This window comes from Eptatretus burgeri, chromosome 9 (genome assembly GCF_056783735.1).
Source record: "Eptatretus burgeri isolate ZD-2024b chromosome 9, Ebu_testis_v1, whole genome shotgun sequence".
In the NCBI taxonomy this organism is placed as follows: Eukaryota; Metazoa; Chordata; class Myxini; order Myxiniformes; family Myxinidae; genus Eptatretus; species Eptatretus burgeri.
The window spans coordinates 54380285-54402010 of record NC_140969.1 but is presented as its reverse complement, the minus strand read 5'-3'; the positions used below and the strand labels follow the sequence as shown (position 1 = coordinate 54402010).

At 45.8% G+C, this 21726-nt stretch overlaps 1 long non-coding RNA gene across 3 annotated transcripts in view; it reads right to left on the bottom strand.

Annotated features, from left to right (window-relative positions):
- LOC147020151 (uncharacterized) overlaps positions 1–21726 on the bottom strand; it is a 99691-nt gene that overhangs the window by 61593 nt on the left and 16372 nt on the right. For all 3 annotated transcript variants that reach the window (XR_015061658.1, XR_015061660.1, XR_015061659.1), the window contains exon 3: positions 20946–21033. This is a non-coding gene — a long non-coding RNA (uncharacterized LOC147020151). The remainder of the gene's footprint in view (positions 1–20945; positions 21034–21726) is intronic.

Here is a 21726-nt window from a genome sequence, read left to right as displayed (position 1 = left end):
TTGTATTTTTATTGTTGGTAAGAAATAACCCGAATCACTAGTTTCCGACTTTACTGCATGGTGCGGACGAGAGGGGCACTCAGTGGAGCGCATACCTTCGCCACGCGATACCTGATCTATGAGAGCATATCAGGCCAAACACATTTTTGAAATACCATGCTATATATCGTTTTTGGCCCAATCTCTTGATGGTGAAAAATCACTTTAAAAATAAAGTAATTCTCATATCCAGATTCAGATCTTCACCAAAATCGATTAAATTAGTCCTTGCCACAGACGCAACGTGTCCGCAAAGTTTTGTCCGAATCCGTCCATAACTTTTTGAGATATCGTGGTATATATCATTTTGGCACTGAGCGAGTGGTTCGTGCTCCATCATCATGAGTGAGTGGTTTGTGCCCCGTGCTCCTGAGCGAGTGGTTTGTGCCCCATTGTCCTGAGTGAGTGGTTCATGCCCTGTCATCCTTAACGAGTGGTTCGTGCTCTGTCATTCTGAGTGAGTTGCTGTGAAATAACACCCAATTTCCAAGCCATTTGCCATATTTACATGTTTTCTAAATTACTGAGTCCATTTTTTTGTTTTTCCACCTGTCACATGCAGCTGTTTATAAAGATTAATGTTTGTGAACAGCTCACTGAAACGTCGACATAAATTTACTGTTGGTTTTCGGTGAAAGCTGCACAAGGTTTTTGGTTTGTGTGCAGTACGTACTGTCGCCGGTTATCACACTGACTCCAACCTTCCAATTCCCCCCCCCCCAAAAAAAATGGTTGATTTAGACATAAGCTGTAAGGTGTGTGTGTGTGTGTGTGTGTGTGTGTGTGTGTGTGTGTGTGTGTGTGTGTGTGTGTGTGTGTGTGTGTGTGTGTGTGTGTGTGTGTGTGTGTGTGTGTGTGTGTGTGACCGCTGTTTCTCGCCAACCACTGGTTGTAATCAAATAATCCAGTGTGTGTGTGTGTGTGTGTGTGTGTGTGTGTGTGTGTGTGTGTGTGTGTGTGTGTGTGTGTGTGTGTGTGTGTGTGTGTGTGTGTGTGTGTGTTATACACGTATGCCTGGGGTTGGCTCAATGGTTAACGTGGTGCGCTTGGGATCTTGTAATCCTGAGTTAAAACCCCACTCACTGTTGAATTCATACCAGGTGGGGTTGACTCTGCCTGTCATCCTTCCGTGGTCGCTGGTCGGCAAAATGAGTACCAGCATGCTGGTACACGGTGTCGGAGTGGAGACCCGTCCAGGATTGTGCCCATTAACCAAGGAGTCTGCTTCGGCAGCAACAACGCGATGGACGGACGGACAGACGGACATATGTGTGAAAGTCGCTCTTGTTGGCTGCTATCTCCACACTTGGGTGGGTTTCAGGATTTGTAACAGAGACCTACCAGGTCTCAAAGTATCAATGTGTGTGATGCTTCATTCCTAAGAGTTCCTATTAAACAAGTACCATTGGAACGTTGATAATAATCAATTGACTTGGAACAAAAATTTGTGTCCGTTCAACCATCAGGATGCCTGTTTTAAAAGCCTGTTCTGGTAATGACGAAGAAGGAGCGGGGCCTTCAGCTTTAATGTGGTGGTTCCAACGGTAACATCGACAGAGCAGCATCCCTTTATCAGTACACCTGAGAAGCACTGTCGCGGCAAAAACTACTACGCGTTATGAAAGATCCATTTTCGTGCGTTTCACTTAATTTCACACACTCCTTGGGATTCACAGATACAGTCATTGAAACATGTTTGTGAAGTACAAAATGCTGTCCTTTGATTTAATCCGTCAGCAAGCGACGGTGGCCGGCCGAGTACAAACAAAAGTCCCAGTCAAATTTTCAACAACTTCAGCATTGTTTTCTTCCAAAATTAAGTGTTTTCTGAACCTGTTTTGTATGTTTTTGCATATCGCATCTCAATGGATAGATAGACATTTTTGAAGCAGAACTGCGTGCAAGATTTTCTCATCTTTTCACCAAAAACCCCAGAGAACACTGCAAATTTGATTTTGTCAGCACGGTGTGAAAAGGTCCTTTAATAACCCTCGGCGTCACTGGCTTGAGAAATAATTGCCAGTACTTTTGCACCAAGCTGCAGCAATTAACTTATCACACCAAGTCGCATGACACGATATACCACATCACACAGACAGACCAGTTAAACACTGGTGATTCACCCTGCCAGTCCATCCTTCCCTCTGTGTTAACCTCAAAATTATCAGATGGTAGTCTTACACTTGCTTCAACACTGGTACATGTCACATTCTCACACTATCTCTCTTGAAAGATCATCAAACAAACCTACCTAGATTTCCATTATCAAACACCAGAAGAGTTAATTGTACGCCTCACGACCATTACTCATGACCTTTCCTGGAAAAACTTCTTCTTTCATATGCAGCATGATGCTGCGGGGTTGGATCATTTGCTGATGGCGTGGCTGTGCTGTTGACGCGATGCCCTCTGTAGGTTGGAGTTGGAATTTGTTCATGGTGCTGACGATAACTCACTGACCCTTTGGGAAGGACACCATGAGATCTTTAACATCCACCAACTAATGCTGGTAGATGGGACACCCAGTTTAATGTACATCCGAAGGATGGCACACACACATTGATGATTCAACCTGCCTGCGAAACCCCAGGATGACAGTTTATAGCTGGGTAGGGAGTCAAACCCAGACTAGACAGCTTCGAGGTGAGTGTGCATATCTCTCGGCCAAGCTGCCAGGCCCTGGCCTGCCAACATAGCTGAACTGTAGAAGAGCTGGCCAAATAGTTGACATCAAACAGTCCTGGTTCAACAACTAAATAATGGTAGCAGTTGCAGCTGTGTGAGAAAAGAGCTAAAATACCCCCCCCCCACCATTCCCCCTCTCTTTCCGCTGGATTTTCGCAATTTGCAGTGGATAACTATTTTGTTCATGGTTTGTGTGGTCAACATTATCGCAGTCCCATTCTCAAGCCATTGTCCCTCTGGTTAACTGCATATCTGTCAGGACGTGACCCTTCCACCCTCTATAACTTCACTCTTCCATGAATGAAAAATATTTCATGACATTGAGTTAAACATTGTACTGGTTTGGTTTGAAACCCTCTGCTCTTTCTGTGATTATTACCCCCCCTCCCCCACCCCCAGGTTTATGCTGGGTGCACATGCACACGGTCCAGCATCAACCAACTTCTGGTGAAACTACCTAAATCTAGGATCACTCTACTCCTTCGTTCCTCTGTCATTCTCCTTCCAATTTTCCAGTTTTTCCCTCCTCAGAGTTGCTTCTGCATCCATCTTGTCTTTTCCTGCCCCCCCCCACCATTCCTCCCCACATCCCCATTGTTTGTCTAAGTGTCCCACCATCTTGGCCTTCAACCCTGCTGTTAGTGTCTCTGTGTCTGTGTCTGTGTCTCAATCTCAGTCTCTCTCTATCTCTCTCTCTGATGTTCATTTTGTACTATTTCGTGTTGATCTGCTGTGCTCCGGTTTTTGAGTGATAGTCGGCTTCCGGTTCCAGCTTTTGAGCGACGGTTGGTTCTTTCCAGGGACCTCTGCCGACTTTCTCAAAGATAAGTTTCCGGTCATTGTTTGTCGCGTGTTTACTCGACATTTTGTTGCCCCCATATTTACTGTGTGTTCTTCGTTCGGTTTCGTTTCAAAACTTGCGCTAATTTAGTGTGTATTCATCTGTTTGTCACATTGGGTTTCCCTGAGGCCTACCCGTCTTCCCTTCTATGTCTGTGATCATGTTGATTTGTATTTTCTCATTATTACCATCAGTTTTTATTTTCTCCACCTTTCCCTCCACCTCCCTGCTATCCCTCCCAACTACCCAGTCTGTTTCACGACTTAAAATACAAAAACATAACCAAAAAAAACCACCTTTTTCCTCCTACACCAAACAACCACATGACTTCCTGTACCGACTCTTCTTCCTCCTTCACCTTCTGCAGACCTACCACCTCCCTTCTATATTTGCTGACCCACATTCACCATACACCTTCACGATTCCTTCTTCAACTTTACCTCATCTTAAAAAAACAAACATAAAAAAATTATCTTTCTTCTTTTCATTTCTCACCTTCCACAAGTCTCTCAAAATGTTTAAACTTCCTCTTTTACATGTGACACTCTCTGCATTGCATCACAATTCACGACTCTTTCAATTCAACCTTTCCTTCATCCCGTGTCTAAAAATTCCAACTGTTACATTTCTTTACTCCATTCTCTGAATTCTACTTATTGCATCCCTCATGCAGTGTCTTTAATCACATCTCTGAGTTAAAAAATATATATTTAAATCCCAGTTTGCAATGCATGCTCGTGTTCCATCAATCGTCCTTTTGGTGCAACTTCAGTGCAAATTCACCCCACCTCGTTACATCTACATCCTCAAAAACCACTCACCTGTTATACACCTCCTTACACCTCCCATAATCCTCATCATCCTACCTCCACTCTTAGCACCTCTTCACTGTCTTCTGTTTTAGTAGCAGCTCCTCCTCTGGTGTCCCAAACTGTGCGGTGTTCCAACATCTGTGGGCTCCTTTCTAACTGAACAGATATCTCACTCTCTCAATCAGTAGACTCCTCAACATCTCAAACATGCTGTTTCTTTCCTCTCACCTCCCCCCCCCCAAACCCTCAAATATTGTACCTCCCCCTGCCCGCTCCCTTTTTCACCATACCAATACCAAGTCTCATGCTTCCCCTCTCAACCTCCTCTCGCATCACCCTCCTGTCCCTTGGCCACGCCTGCTCTCATCATCTACCCTCCCTCTAAAAACAACCTTCACACTCTTCCTATTCCAAGCTTTCCTTTCACCTCTCACAAAACTCCCCCCTCACCCTTCTCCCTCAACTCTCCCCTCTCACCCTTCTCCTTCCATTCTTCCCCCTCACAAAAGTTGCCCCTCCCCCTCACATCCACAAATCTGCCTCCTTCCCCTGCCCTCTCTTTTTCATCTCATCCCTCCACCTCCTCCAATCTTCAGCTTCCATCTTCCCCCTCTCTTATTAGTTCCCACTGTGCCTCATCCCATCACCACTAACCTTTTCTCCTTCTCATCCAGCCCTCTCCCCAAACTCTTCTTCCATCCTCCACACAGTGTCAACAACTTCCTCCCTCATCATACCCTCCCCTCCCCCCAAAACCTCCTCCCCTCCCGCATCCTTAAAAGTGTGGACCTCAAACATCTGAGACCTTTGTTGAAATCTGACATATTATCTTACCAAACAAATTGCCACTGACAAACCAGACATAATCTGCCGAACAGAAACTTTCCTCCCTCAAGACATCTCTGTCTCCAAAGTATCTCTCCCTGGTTACTCCCTCCTCCGGTATGACGGACCTGAGCCTCGTCCTGGTGGAGGTGTTGCTCTCTTCATCAAAGACTCTGTTCCTCACTCTCCATGCACTGCCCTCACTCCCCCACACCCCCACACCCCCAGGAATACCTCTGGCTCTGGCTTCCCCTCCACTCCCACCTCATGTTTACATGTGTACTGTACCGTCCACCATACAGTGATGACTCCATTTTCACCTCGCTCGCCAAAAACATGGACCAACTTCTATACTCTCATCTGAACTCTCTCTTCCTCCTATGTGGTGACTTCCATTGTCATCATGCCAGTTGGCTGGGTGTGGGTACATCCCTCACCTGACATGGCTCGTCTGCAAAATATTTCTGCGACTCATTGGGACTGAAACAATCAGTCAACTTCCCGACCCGGATCTCAACCAATGTTACTCCATCTCTTCTGAATCCGAATTTGATAAATTCCCCTAACAATATCTGCTGTTCTTCCTCTGCTCCAGTCGGTTCATCTGACCACATGCTTATCAAAGTAAACATCTCTCTAGCTGTTATTAGAGAAGCACCTCAGCTTCGTTGAGTCTGGCATTTCACTCAGGCTGACTGGCAAGGACTTCAAGCAGCCATCAAATTTCCAGACTGGTCTCCCATCTACATGTTATCCAACATCAACTCATCCTGGGAATTCTTGAAAAGAAACTTGCTCTCCCTCATACACAGATTTATCCCATCTCGTCTTCAGTTGTCCTGCCCTTCCTCCCACCCATGGAACACTGAAGCTTGTGGTGAAGCAGTTGTCCTGAAACAACTTACCTTCACCTCATGGAGGGCAAATCCTTCCTGAAGGAAATCTCAGTTCCTTCCACAAACCTTGGAACAAGTGTGTGTTTTCCTTGAGGAGCTTGGAAAAAAACATCTTTATAAACTCAAGTATGAACTCTGAAACCTGTCTCCCTCCTCCAAATACTGGTGACGTCGAGTTACGTCTTTCTCGTGTATGTTCCCCCTCCATCCTCTCCCTTCCCTAAATGTCACAAAGCTGACACTGCACGTGAAAAGGCTGAATACCTAAACTCCATGTTTGCTTCGAAATCTTGAGTCCTAAACCCATCGCTTTCTGTACCCACCTTACCCAGTTGCACCCAGCTGTTCCTCGACTATGTGTCCTTTTCTACTGACAAGGTGGATATTTTGTTGTCAAACCTCGACTCTGATTCTGCAACGGCATCAGCCCACGTGTCCTAAAAAACTGATCTGCAGCCTTGCTCATCCTGTCACAGAACTATTTACCCTCTCATTTGCTCAAGGTCATCTGCCATCTGCTTGGAAATCAGCAAACATCGCCACTCTGTATTAAAAAAGGTGCAAAAACAGATCCTTGCAACTTCAGACCAATCGGCCTTCTCCCAATCATCAGCAGGGTTATGGAATCCACAATTGCTTCTGACATTAAATCCTTCCTCTTCTCCAATAACCTGATTTCCGATCATCAATTGAGATTCAGACCAGGTCACTCTACCCTGGACTTGCTGCTCCTGCTTTCCCAACAATGGATGGAGGTTCTCAATACCAGACATGAGATCAGAGCTATCCCTCTCGACATATCGCGTGCTTTCAATACAGTCTGGCACCCTGCCCTGCTCACCAAACTATCTTATTATGGTATCCAAGGCAATCTCCACTCATGGCTTGCAGACTTCCTCTCCTGTCGCAGTCAATGTGTGGCCCTCAATGGAATTGTCTCATCCCTTCTTCCTGTCCAGGCTGGAGTTCCTCAAGGCAGCATTCTGGGCCCTGTGCTATTTCTCATTTTTAGCAATGATCACTCTGACTCTCTGGAAAATCCTCTTTATCTCTTTGCTGATGACTCTACCCTCTGCCATACTATCTGTCATCCCTCAGATTGGCAAGCAGCAGCCTCTTCACTTTCTGCAGATCCAGATAAAATCACAAGATGGTCCAACATTTGGAGCATGTCTTTCAATGCTGACAAATCTCACACTCTCTTTCCTTGGAAAGCCACATTTACAGGTTGGCCTCCAAAGCCAATTGCTGACTGGGTATCCTCCATCGTGCAAAGTCCTTCCTTGACACACCTGAGCCCCTGACCATGTACAAAGCTTTCATCCACAGCCTGATGGAGTACTGCTCTTCCCTCTGGATTGGTGCTCCCGCCTCTCACCTTTCTTGGCTTCACGCTGTGGAAACCAAGGCATTTGGGATCATTGGCATCTCCCATGATGAAGCTGAGTCTATGGGTTTCTCACTCTCTCACCGCAGGCAAGTTGGTTGTCTTTGTTTTCTACCGTCTCCTCACTGGCCACTACCCCCCCTCCCCTTCTCTGTCTGCTATCTGTCCCAACCATTATTTCTACAGGGAGCTTAAGGTCCACCAGCAACCCCCTTCTGGTAAAACTACCAAAATCAAGAATCACTGCTCACCTTCACTCTTTCATTCCTCTTTTTCCCCACCTCTGGAGGTAACTCCCACACTCTCTACAATCCCACTCTCCCCCTAGGTCTTCAAAACAGCTGTTCACCACCATCTCTTACCTTCCCCATCCAAAACCATGATCTTTTCTACCCCCGTTAATCCACCCCAAACGCACCTCCTTCAAATTCCCTGCTTTCCTTCCTGAAAGTCCCTGGACTGTCCATCTTGTTTACCCCGTGTACCCTGCCCCAACCCTCTCCCTTCCACACATCTCCTAAAGTCTCTGTTCTGCACTGTTTTGTGCTTCCCTCTCCCACCCCTCTTGCCTCCTGCTCCCGTTGTTATATGTTCTGTATTGGCTCTCATACGAGCCTTGACATTGTATTTTTAAAAATAGAACATATAAAAGGTGTACTAGCTGTTCTACGAGCCTCGACTATGTAAACAAAAAACTGAAAATAATAAACCTGCCTTTTACGGTCATGCTTCTCAAGCTAAAGTTGACAGGTCTTCATAAAAATTTGATGATTACCCTCGCCAGAGGAGAGTGTATTGCATTTGGATCTGTTTGTTTGTATGTCTGTCTGTCCACACATGTCGGGTTGTCGGCGACTAAACCATCTCCCCCACCAGGTTTTCTGGTGAGGAGGGTGTTTGGATATAGACACCCAGCAGGATTAAAAACAAAACCTGTCAAAGGGCGGAGGAGCTCCTTGTGAGCCAACGGCCATCCATATCTAGTGCCCAACTGTGTCTGCGGACGTCCTCCTGCAGTTGGGCTACTTCTTATTAGGAGGTTGGTGGCAGGATTTGCACTCCGGCCACCGTAAAACGCTTCATTCCGCAAAACGCAAAAACGCAAAAAAATCTGAAAACCCACTCCGTGGGAGTACCTCCTGTGCAGCTTCCCTTCGCAGGGCAGCTCACCGGATGACAGGATTGGGGCAAAGCCTTCGGGACCCCCAATCTTTGATAGGAGGGAAACCACGGGGTAACATCCCTGGGTCAGATTGCGGGAGAGTGTGTCGGAGTGGTGCTGAGGTGTCGTCCACCAGACGGCGGTCTCCTTGGGTTAACCTGAGGCGGTCCCTTCGGGTGGGTGCCTGGAATGTCCTCTCCCTAAGAGAGGATGATCACCTGTCTCTGTTATCATCTGAGCTCAAGCGTTTGGACATCGGGATTGCAGCTCTCTCTGAGGTTCGGAGACCGGATTGCGGCGAGATAATGGTGGGTGGTTACACCTACTATTGGTCTGGTCGTTCTGATGGTTACCATACCCAAGGAGTTGCTGTAGCTGTGTCCAATAAGCTGACCCCAATGATAATTGAGGTAACACCGGTCAACGAGCGTATTATGAGATTAAGGATTCGTCACTCCTTAGGTGTCATTTCCCTGATCTCTATTTATGCTCCGACTGAGGCGAGTGATCTCACCGTGAAGGATGCATTCTACGCCACACTCGAGTCTGTGGTTGATCAGTGCCCCAGACGAGATACACTTCTAGTCTTGGGGGATTTCAATGCATCGACTGGAACTGATAGGGATGGTTATGAGGTGTGTGTTGGTCCCCATGGGTCAGGAACTATGAACCAGAATAGCACTAAGTTCCTTGACTTTGCAAGAAGTCATGGACTTAGGGTGGCTGGTTCATGGTTTCAGCGCCCACAAGCTCATCGCTGAACTTGGTATTCCAACGCTGGCGGTGTGGCAAAGGAGATTGACCATGTCCTCATTGACGGTCGTTGGAGGATGATCCAGAACTGCAGGGTCTACCGGAGTGCTCAGTTCCTCAATACTGACCACAGGCTTGTTGTAGCAACTCTAAAGCTGCACCTTAAATCCTGGAGAATGGTACCATCCCAGCCTAGGCTGGATGTTGCCAAGCTCAGGGATGAGAGAGTAGCTGAGGAGTTTGCGAACAGGCTGAGTGGACACTTGGGGGGCTGGGTGCTTTGGGGGTCCTGAAGAGTTGTGGAGCACCTTCAAGACCACCGTCCTTGATGTTGCCGGTGGATGCCTTGGAGCTCACCGCAGGGCAAAGAAGAATTTTGTCTCTCAAGGGACACTGGATACCATTGACCAGAGTCGCAGGGCCAGGCTGAATGGCAGAGCTGAGCTGTTCAGGGAGCTGAGGCGTAAAACTGTACGTGCACTGAGGGTGGACAAGGAGGCCTATGTGCGAGGAATCTGTGAGGGGGTAGAGCATCACCTGTGGACAGGTGATTCTCGTCCCGCTTACAGGGGAATTCGCGCATTACGTTCATCCAAGCCCATCCCTCGGAGCACTGCAGTTCGAGCAGAGAGTGGTAGGCTCTTGACAGAGGAGTCTGAAGTGAAGGCCCGCTGGGCCGGTTACTTTGAGCGGTTGTACCAGGCTGATCCCCCAACTGTCGAGTTGGACGTCAAGGGTGTTACAATCCCTGTTGCTGACCCTCGAATCAACTGTGGTCCACCATCGCTTGTGGAAACACGGGCTGCGGTGAACCAGTTGAAACGGGGCAAAGCTCCAGGGATCTGTGGCATCCATGCTGAACTTCTCAAGGCTGGTGGAAATGCTGCACTCGTGTCGTTGCATGCAGTTTTGTGCTCTGCCTGGAACACAGGCATCATCCCAACTGACTGGAAGAGGGGCCTTGTTCCTCTCTGGAAAGGGAAGGGTGATCGCCAAGACTGCAACAACTACCGAGGGGTGACGCTGCTCTCAGTGCCGGGCAAGGTCTTTGCTCGGATAATTCTCGATAGGGTTCGCCACCATCTGCTTGAGCACCAGCGTCCAGAGCAGTCAGGCTTTACACCAAAGAGGTCAACGATTGACCGTATCCTTGCACTTCGTGTCCTCACCGAACGCAGTCGAGAGTTTCGGCAGGGGCTGCTTGCAGCCTATGTTGATCTCTGTAAAGCGTTCGATTCAGTGAATCGGGATGTCCTCTGGAGGATTCTTGGTCTTCGTGGGGTGCCACCGAAACTGATCGATCTGATGTCTGAACTCTACTCTGGTACTGAGAGTGCTGTGAAGTGTGGTGGTACCATCTCTGACTTATTTCCAGTTGTTACTGGAGTTCGTCAGGGATGTGTACTTGCCCCCACACTTTTCAGCACTTGTATGGACTGGATTTTTGGGAGGATGTCGGAGAGATCAAGTTGCGGTGCATCGTTTGGCAATGTCAAGATCTCGGACCTTGATTTTGCAGATGATACAGTCATCTTTGCGGAGACTTTAGACATCCTCTTGGGGGCCCTCGAGGTGCTGAATGAGGAGTCGGAGCCGTTGGGATTACGGATTTCTTGGGTCAAAACTAAGATCCAGGCTTTCGGTGACATCTTGGATGCAGCTGTCCTGTCTGTGTCTGTTTGTGGTGAGGATGTTGAGGTCATGGATAGATTCACTTACCTTGGCAGTGATATTCATGTCTCTGCAGGTTGTGAGCCGGAGGTCAATAGACGTCTGGGTCGGGCCTGGGGAGTCATGGATTCACTGGATCATGGGGTGTGGCGCTGCCGGTACCTGTGCAGGAGGATGAAAGTCCGAGTCTTCAGGTCCTTGGTACTTCCAGTCTTGCTCTATGGGTGCGAGACTTGGACTTTGACCAAGGATCTGAGACGGAGACTTAATTCCTTTGGTACCAGGTCTCTTCGGAGAATCCTTGGCTATCGCTGGTCGGATTTTGTGTCCAACGAGCGGTTGCTGAGAGAGACTCGGATGAGATTTGTTACCTGCATAGTCCGTGAGCGTCAGCTGCGGCTGTATGGACATGTGGCTCGTTTTCCTGACGCTGATCCTGCTCACCAGATTCTCTCAGCGAGGGAGTCTCATGAGTGGAGGAGGCCAGTGGGCCGACCACGTGCCTCATGGTTGCAGCAGGTTGACCATCATCTCAAGGAGATGGGGATGGGCCTGGCATCTGCCTGGGGGATGGCCAGACGGAGGCCCCTCGAGTACCGGAGGAAAGTGGACGCAGCGACGCGCTGTTCTGGCACATGCTCCCATACCTGACCTGACCTGTTTGTATGTCTGTCTGTCCACACAGAACATGAGTATGTGTATCAATTACATAATACCCCTAATCACCTTTATACCCTTTAACCCAAAGAGCCTTTGAGACCCCTAATACCCCCCATAACCAAAGACACTTAAGACCAACAACACCCTTTTAGACCCTTTAATACCATTATGACACTATAATACCCCTTACACCTTTTAAGACCCTTAAGACCCCTTAGACCCTTTAATACCACAAATATATTTTAGACCCTTTAGTACCCTTTAGAACCTGAAGACCCTTTAATACCCCAAAGATCCTTTAGAACTCTAAGACCCTTTAGATCCTCTTCGACCTTGTGGAGCTCCAAAGACCCTTAGAATCCTTACGACCCTTTAGACCATTTTCGACATTGAGACCTTTACACCTTTCAGACCTTTTAATAGCCAGTCGACCCCTTTGACCTTGAGACCCTTTCTAGATGTTTTGAGACCCTTTCTGGATGTTTTAAGACCCTTTCGACCCCTTCAGACAATTCGGACCCTTTCGACCTTAAATTACACGCTTTAGACTCATTTGACCTTTTAAGACTATTTGGAGCCTTGAGACCCTTTAGACACGAGACCATTTTGACCCTTTGACCTTCAGACCATTTGGCCTTCACAACTTTTCAGACCTTTGTTTTTAAGTTATACATTTACAACTGGACTATTTAGGCCGTTCATTTGTAATCAACGACCTTTCATTTTGTATCGGCGTAACCTTTCATTTATTTGCCACAAAATAACCACACAAAACAAATCTTGGTGAGATTCTGCAATCTCTGATTGCTCTTTCTAGTTTTTTTTTTTCATGTATAACACTGAAACTTTCATTCAATGGTTTATTTTGAAGCTCTTCCTGAGGCGAATTACAAAAGCACAGATTATGTAAGTGGAACGAGAGATCGAGGAAATAAAATGGGAGGGGAGGCAGCATTGTAAGGAAACATTGTAAGGATGGAAAGGGATGTAATTCTACAGAAAACTAACAATCAATTTGTTACATGTGTTGAAGAAAAAGTAAAGCAAACGGCTAAGGAATATGAATGACTTCCATTCCTCATTGTCAATTGTCCTCACTAACCCCTTCAAGCCCCTCTGCAATATCTCTGACTGCATATCTCTCCACACCCACCTATTTTTTGTCTGTGTGGTATATCGTTCCTCGATAGTGGACCAACTCATAAAAATCCATGCCACCTCTCAATTACTCTGCTGTGGTGATGCTGCCATGCCAGCTGACTGGGTGTCACTTCCGCAACAAGCCAGCCATGGCATTTGAACGAAGGCCTTTTGCAACTCTGTGGGTCTGACCAAAACTGTAAACTACCCAACCCAGATTTATGCAACTGGTACATCCTCTCTCGTGGACTTGGTAATAACTAACATTCCATCCAATTTCTTCCGTTCCTGCTCTGCTCTTCCCTCTTGCCTTCTCTGAAGATGTCGTTGCCAAAGACCATATCTCTCTGGCTATAATGAGACATTTACCTCAACAAAGCAGGAATAGGACTGTTTGCACAAAGCAACTGGAAAGTACTGCAATCTGCCCTCTCACAAAATTATTGGGCTACCATCTCTATAGGATCTAAAATAAAAATAAAAAAATTATCCAGGGAGTACTTTCACAAAAGGATACTTTCTCTCGTGCACCGGCTTATCCCCTGACGCCTGCGGCTATAGTATATATACTCTCGGTCCGAGTGCACTGAATTTTGTGGGGAGGCAGTTACGGTCAAGCAACTTGCATTTTATAAATGGAGATCAAACTCAACTGTAGGTCTTGCTCATAACAAGTGTATGTCCATCATGGGACAAGCCAGAAAAAGTCACCTTTGACATTTCAATACTGACCTCTTCAACCAGTCTCCTTCAAGACACACTGGATCCTGCATCATTTTCACTTAAAAAGGTTAAAAAAAAAAACTTTCAGCCTTAACCCATCTTTGGTAATAGGGCCAGATAGCCTCAGTGCCCATATTCTCAAATCCTGCTCTGCTCTTGCTTTTCCACTGTCTGCCGTGTTAAGGCCGAAGTCACATTTGTCACGGAGGCCATGGGGTCTTCAAAATCTACGGCCACTAGCAATTATATGGCGCCGCAGTATTTCCGTGGTCACACAATGTAGCAGTCACATATGTTTTTATTTTTCGGGGAGCCGCACGGCATATTTATAAATTGTGGAGACCGAAAAAGTGGGGGTGCCGTACGGTCTTTGATTTGATGTCGCACGGTGACCTTAGGGCGTCCCTGCGGCGGCCATCGAATTTTCAAGGCAGCCACAAGGTGCCCCCAAGGCGACCGCAGGGGGGCCCTAAGGCGAATGTGCGGCCAGACGGACGGTAACGAGTGGGTTTTAAAAAAAAAATTTTACCAGTTTTTTTTTTTTTTTTCGGCTTGTCGAATTGCTACGGCAAGCGTAGAAATGAAAAAAGTTATAACTCCGAGTTATAATTCCACGGCGACCTGACGACCTGTAAAATATAGTGAAACGGCGTAGGGCCACCCTGAGGCCACCGCAGAAACCCTGCGGCCGCCGCACCTTTCTGTCAATTCAGAGGGCATACGGCCGCCGTATCCTCGCCGAAGAGCAAATGTGACATGGGCCTTAGGTCTTAGAGATTGTAGAGACCGAAAACGTGGGGTTGCCGTACGGTCTTTGATTTGATGTCGCACGGTGACCTGAAGGGGGCCCTGCGGCGGCCATAGAATTTTCAAGACAGATGCAAGGTAGCCTCAAGGTGCCTGCAAGGGGACCGCAGGGGGGCCCTAAGGCGAACGTGCAGCCAGACGGACGGTAACGAGTGGGTTAATTTTATTTTATTTTTTTACCAGTTTGTTTGTTTCGGCTTGTCGAATTGCTACGGTGAACGTAGAAATGAAAAAAGTTATAACTCCGCGTTATAATTCCACGGCGACCTTACGACCTGTAAAATATAGCCAAACGGCGTTGGGCCACCCTGAGGCCACCGCAGAAACTCTGCAGCCGCCGCACGTTTGTCAATTCAGAGGGCGTACGGCCGCCGTATCCTCACCGTAGAGCAAATGTGACTTCAGCCTAAGCCTGCCATCCTTTTGCTGCTGCCCGTCTGCTCGGAAGTCAGAGGTCAGTGCATTACATTAAAAGGTTAGAAAAACAGATCCTCTTCATGCCAAGCCTTTTAACTCACTTACAATTATCAGCAGTCATAGAATCCATCATCGCAATTGACATGAAATCATTCCCTTTCTCCAATGGCCTGATTTCAGACCAACAGTTCAGCTTCAGACCCGGTCATTTACATGAGACATGCTGCTACGACTTCACATACTTTTTGAAGATGCTGTCATTCAAACGTTTGGGACACACCATCAGCCACGATCCCTCTTGGGTAAACTATGTGTCCAGGTTGGCCTCTAAAGCCAGCCACCAACTAGGCATCCTCTCATCCCTATGATGCAAAATCTTCCCTTTGCAAATTTAAACTTTTTTCAACTTGCAAGGTCTTCACTCAGAGCTCAATGGAGTGCTGCTATCCTCTTTGGACGAGTGCCACTGCCTCACATCTTTCACATTTTGATGTCATTGACAAAGGCCCTTAAAATAATTTAAATCTCCCAAGGTTAAGCTGAATCTCTGGGCCAATTACTCCAGAATTACAGAGGGGTTGATGGCCTCTCTGTCTTCTACAACATCCATTCTGATCTTGCACCCTCTGCCGTTTTTGTGCTGTGTCTTCTACACCCTCCCTCCCCCCCCCCACCACATTTTTCTAGAGTCTGCAAGTAAATCCACTTCCAGTGAAACTCCCAAAAAACAGGCCCACTGCTTACCTTCACTCATTTGTTTCTCTGTGGAACAACCATCCTTTTCATCTGTTCAATCTCATTCTTCCCTCCAAAGCTTAAAGATGACGGTTCACCTCCACCTCAGGTCACCCCTCCCACACCCGCTCAATCCATACTTCTGATATTTTCTACCCTCAATAACCCTCTCAAGCCCATGCATTCCTTTCCAGATTATTGGGTTTTCCTGGGGTCATGGTTGTTTCTCTTAGTCCTCCAAATGATCAGCTTCCAAAAAACTAAGTAATCATTTGGGATTCATCTGTGCTGCTGTCGATTTTATGTCCTCAATGTGTGTCGATTGTTATTCGTATTGAGTGCTCACTCCTGTGTATTTTTGAGCTCATCCTATATATTTTGATTGTGCATCTCAGGCTTGGATAGTTTTTGGCCTACCCATTTTATTTTATACTTTTATTCCAACTGTACCATCTGACAGCTCTCTGACATGAAGGACAGCCAGGAGACAAGTTGGAAGAAGCCCTGAATGCTGCAGAGGAACTGGATTTCAATTTCATTCCATTGCAATCAAACCCAAAAATTCAACACATCAAGGTTGAACAGTTTCCTGCAAGCATTCTTGCAAACATGGAGCGCAGACCGTTTACAACAACATCCACCACCACCACCACCACCACCACCACCACTACCACCAGAAACCAAGGAGCAGCAGTTAAGAACACAGCCCATTATTCTGACTTGCTTCAAAAGTTTTCAATTCTTGATCCAGCTAACTGGCCTGAAAGAATGGGTGAGTGCTATGGCAAAAGCTAAATCAATCCGCTTACTCAACAGTTTTACCTCCATTCTAGGAGTGCAACTGGGGGGTTCAGGGGTGATAAAGAAAATAATAGAGTTGAACCACATGGCTGACTGCCTCTTGTTCACATGCTGAACATTATTCCTGTGAGTTTTGCTGAATGTGAATGGGGATTAAACCTGACGAACTGCATCATAAATCCCTTGAGGAGCAGTCGAACACAAGCGAACGTATCATCCCTGATGTTTGTCAATCTTAATGGTCCTCCTTTGCAGAAATGGGATCCCAATGAGTATGTCCAATCTTGGCTGATAAGCACAGAGGAGCCACAGACACATGCACACATGCACACATTCATGCCATGTAGTTTCCAAACAGAAAGGCAAGGAAGCGCTTTGGAAAATATTATAACTGTTGGTATCCTAATTGAGTTACTGTTGTTGTTTTGCCCCTGATCAGTTCTGTTCGAAAAGACAAGTGTCACGGAGATAGCCGATCAATCTCGCAGGAGCGACCCAGAGATCCCTCATATCTTCGATGTTGTGCTTTTGCCTACACGCCCACACAGTCTTCCATAATGTTGTTGTTGTTGTTGTTGTTGTGGTTGTTGAATCATAACCACGGTCAGTTCTGCGCAAACTTGCCCACAGCATGGAGACAGCCAATTGATCCTGCAGGAGAGTTCCAAAGATCCCCCACAATGGAGGCGCCACACTTCCACCCGTGTCGAGCCAAGACCACACAGCTTTAGACAGAAGCAAAGATGTCGAGAAAGAGAGATGGATACCCTTCTCTACCCCCTCCCCATGCACTGCGCATCTTGGGTCTTGCGACCCACAGATGCTTCAAAATGACAGCCTTAAAGTTTGGCTGCTTTCTAGCCTCAACTGACATTTGTATCGTTTACCCACATAATATTTCACCATTATACCACTGCTATCCTCCCCTTGATCTCTTTCACTTCGACCCTGCTGTCGGTGTTTGCTCTTTTCCATTTTGCTCCCTTCCATTCTGTTCTAGCTCTTCCACGAGCCTCCATTTATGTATACTTTTCGGTGCGTTTTCTACCCTCTCCCTCTACCTTCCTTTCTGTTTTTATTCCAATACCGTTTCACCTCTTGTTTTCCATTCCTCTTCTTCCAGCCTCCTTCTTGCTGTATTTGAGCTTGTATCCAAACTGGTCACCATCCTGTGCCCCCATCCCTCTCCTCACACATTCTTCCTCCGAGTGTCTCGAATCCTCTACCCTGCTGCCGAAGTGTTCCCCCGCTTTCAACTTTGTTCATTTTGTGTTGTAGCTATTCCATGAGCCTTGACCTTGAATGCAAAAACCCCCTGGACATGCTAATCAAGTGCATGGCCTGAAGTGCACTGTAAGACCTGAGAGAAGGCTGAGAATGTTGTCTTGCAAATACAATTTGCTGGGGCAGCAGATGCTGCACGAAATCTGTGCCTTATTCACTTGTAATGGTTAAATTGGACAGCTTTGTTCCATTTTCATTATTGAAAAAAAAAGTAGAACGAGCTTTTAACTGCAGTGTGCCTCTGTTGTGTGTATACAGTATATCACATTAGATGTGAGAACGAACGATCCGTATGAAGGTAGATCTATGTGCAGATACACACTGATGCAGACCGATCACAATTGCCTCCCTGGTCCCTTTTGGAATGGGTGAGGCTCTTAAATAAGGAAACTTAAAAGGTAAAATAAGGAATTCAATCAAGTGGAAACTTTCAGGTATCAAACAGCATGGCATATAAAACATAAGTAGCCATTAAAATAACCTCTGGGAATGAAATTGTATTATTCAGATTTTTTCTTTTCTACAACTTGCAAATCTACTGACAAATGAAATGCATCAAGGCCACTGTGTACAGAAAAAAAAGGGAGAGAGAGCAATTCTGAGAAAGGAAAATAAATTCTAACAAACGAGAAGGGCACTCGGAGGTGCGCATACCTCCACCACGTAATGCCTGATCCACAAGAACATATCAGGCCCAACACATTTTTGAAATATCATACAGTATGACATCGTTTTTGGCGATATGATAAGATATCTCTCAATGGTGAATAATTAAGTTAAAAATTAAATAATTCTCGTATCCAGATCTGGATTCGGATCTTCACCAAAATCGAATCAATTTGTCATGGTCACACACACAGCCTGTCCACCAAGTTTAATCCGAATCCGTACACAACTTTTTGAGATATCGTGTTATATATCAGTTTATCCCGATCTCTCAACGGTGAAGAATCGCTTAAAAAATTATCGGATCCGGATCCGGATTTGGAACTTCACACAAGTTCAATCAAGTCTTCCTTGTCACAGACCCAACATGTCCACGAAGTTTCGTCTGAATCAGTACACAACTTTTTGAGATATCGTGATATATATAATTTTTGGCCCGATCTCTTCATGGTTAAGAATCACTTTAAAAATTCTCGTAGCCCAATTCGGATCCGGATCGTCACGAAAATCTAATCAGTTCGGCCTTGTCACACACACAACCTGCCCACGAAATTTCATCCAGATCCGTCCAAGTCAATCAAATGAAAATTGAGGATATTAGAAATACCACCTTAGTTGTTGACCTTGGGCATATGTTGACCTTTTTGTCAATGTTGACCTCAAAAATAATTGGTTGGTTGAATTCAGTGACGTGAACTATATATAATCTTCAAATTTCAAGTCAATCAGATGAAAATTGAGGATTTTTGAAATCTCATCTAAGTTGTTGACCTCTGGCCTATGTTGACCTTTTGACCTCAAAAACAACAGGTTTCTTCCTTATGAAAAACTCTACGATGTGGTGAAGTTCCGTGAAGATCGGTTTAAAATTGTGACCTGGAGGCGACAAACAGACAGAATAACAAAATCGACTGACCAATACACTTGAAAAATCTTCGATTTTGCAAGTAACAGACAAACTAAAAGGAAAGCCCTCCAACACTGGATTCCACCAAGCTGGCACTCATTTTGCTGACCTCAGCAGGATTACAGGCAAAATCAACCCCACCTGGTATTATTCAACAGCCAAGTGGGATTTGAGCTCAGGATCCTCAGATTCCAAGCCCACCACCCAAACCATTAAGCCAACAAGACAGACACAAACAGGTGAAAACATAACTTCCTTCACCTTTGGTGGCAGAGATAATACATTACAAGTCTGAATTTGCCAATAATGAAAGCCAAGTGGCCAAGGTTTTAAGTGATCTAAGCATGATCTTCCTTAACCTTAAGCTGCCATTCTGAAAACCAAATACTCTTCCGAAGTCCAGCAAGAAAAAAAAAAAAATTCACAAATATGAGCAACATGATTGGCTTAACGTAAGACAGTGCGCATGAGTCACTAACTTCAGGTAGTGCCATTACCAGTTTGAAAGTCACACCAGTCTGCCGAATAACCTTTCATTTGTGGAGAACATGCAGGACGAACAGCATTTGAAGGACAAGTGGACATCCTTTAGAACGTCACACCAAAAAGGTTTCATTTCCTGCTTTGTCTGACAACAATAAAAGTTAGAAAAGAAAAGAAAAACACTTGAGCACAAATGATGTGGAAGGTGTGATTGATTCCAAAGTCTGTTTGCGACACAAAGGGACTGCTTGAAAAGCTATTTCTGTCCAAAGGTTGCACAATGGAATCAAATTTATTTCACCAGTGTTTCACGCCACGGCGTTCTACATAATGCTTCCAACAGCCATATGCATGGTTACGCTTTGCGAAACTGATATATTAAAGAACCTCGGCTCCCTTGTCGCGTCGAGCAAACCACTGCATTGCTTTTGTAAGGATGGTGCTTGGAATGTGTTTTATGACAATAAATGGCTGAGGACGTCCTGAGACTTGCTAACTGATGGCTTTGGGACTTAAAGCTGCTTGCACAAAGAATTTACTCATGAAGAGAATGTTCCTCCAACTAAGACTCAAGAGACTTAAGCCTCATCGAGACATCGTTTGAGGTCTGAATCAACACCTTGAGGAGGCAAGAAGTGCCGGTGTTGAGAGAAAAAAAAGTTATAAAACAATTCCAGACAGCCCTTTTAAACCCGCTTGTTTATCTCTTCGCTCACAGGCGGAATACATTTTTATGGGCCAAGCCACTTGTTCTAATGCCTCTCATATACAAGCAGATTACCAAGTGGTGGTTGGTGATATTTAATCAGCGGTCAGGCTGAGGGATATGTCACACCTGGAAAAAATGTCAAAATCAAAATACACGAGAGTGGCACATTGCACCACTCTGATCTGGTTATACCACCACACTTAACATGCTCTTTGCTTGTTATTCAACAGCATGGTGATCAACACTGCTGAAACAACACTGACCTCTTCTGTTTTTCATTCCTATTGTCACACGAGACATATTCGTTACTCGTTTACAGTCGGCCTCTTAATTTACTGCAGTGGCCTGTACGGTCCACTCCACTCCATTGTAGGTTATCTCAAATTGTGACCTCAAGTTTTAAACTGTGATCCAACAACTCGTTGTGTCAAACACTCCTGCAAATTTTAGAGCCAAGTACAGCAGTGATAGATGCAATAGAATACATGAGGGGTTTTGGATAACACCTCATTTATGCTTTGTTGAGAATAAAAAAAGCATACCTGCAAAGCAATCAATCAGGGCCTCACCCTTCAACACAGCAATCAGATTACCGGAGCTATCAAACCCACCACATCTTGCAGCACACTGCTGTGAGAGAGACAGGTCACGTGATTACAAAGCCAGAAAACATTAGCTTGCTAATCTCAAGTGTGAACGATCCAACCAGTCTCCTTTCTCAAAGTCTTGGGAGTGCCTCGTCAGGTGTTTACTCCCCCTCCATCCCCTCATTCACTTCAAACAGCCTTACCTCCAACTCTGCCTGAGTCAGAGCAGAAGCACTCAACTCGGCTCTCAATTGATATCACTGGAATTTCTCATGACGGAGCCAAAGCCTAAGGCCTCTTGCTGTCAGAAATAGCCTCTCTGTTTTTTACTGCCTCTCCACTGGTCCAGCTCCTTATGCTCTCTCATCCCTTCAACCCTCCCAAGCTCCTCCAGCAGGATGGACACGTTCTTCTGGTAACCTCCCAAAAATCTAGCCTTTACACCTAAATATAGGCCTTTTTTTCCTCGTTTCATCTGTATATGGCATTGTATTTAAGAGATGGTTCAATTTCACTTTTACCTCCAATACTTCAAGTAAGTGGTGCACTACCTCTTCATGTCATCCCCCATTCCCACCCAATATCTTTTCTACCCCTATGACCACACCGAACACAACCCCGTTAAATATAGGTTGCTGTGCTTCTTTCCATCGTCTTTTTCCGTTCATTTTCTTTGCCTATCAATCAGTATGTTGGCATTTTACCCTGAGTCTTCACGAGTTTCAATAAGCCTAAA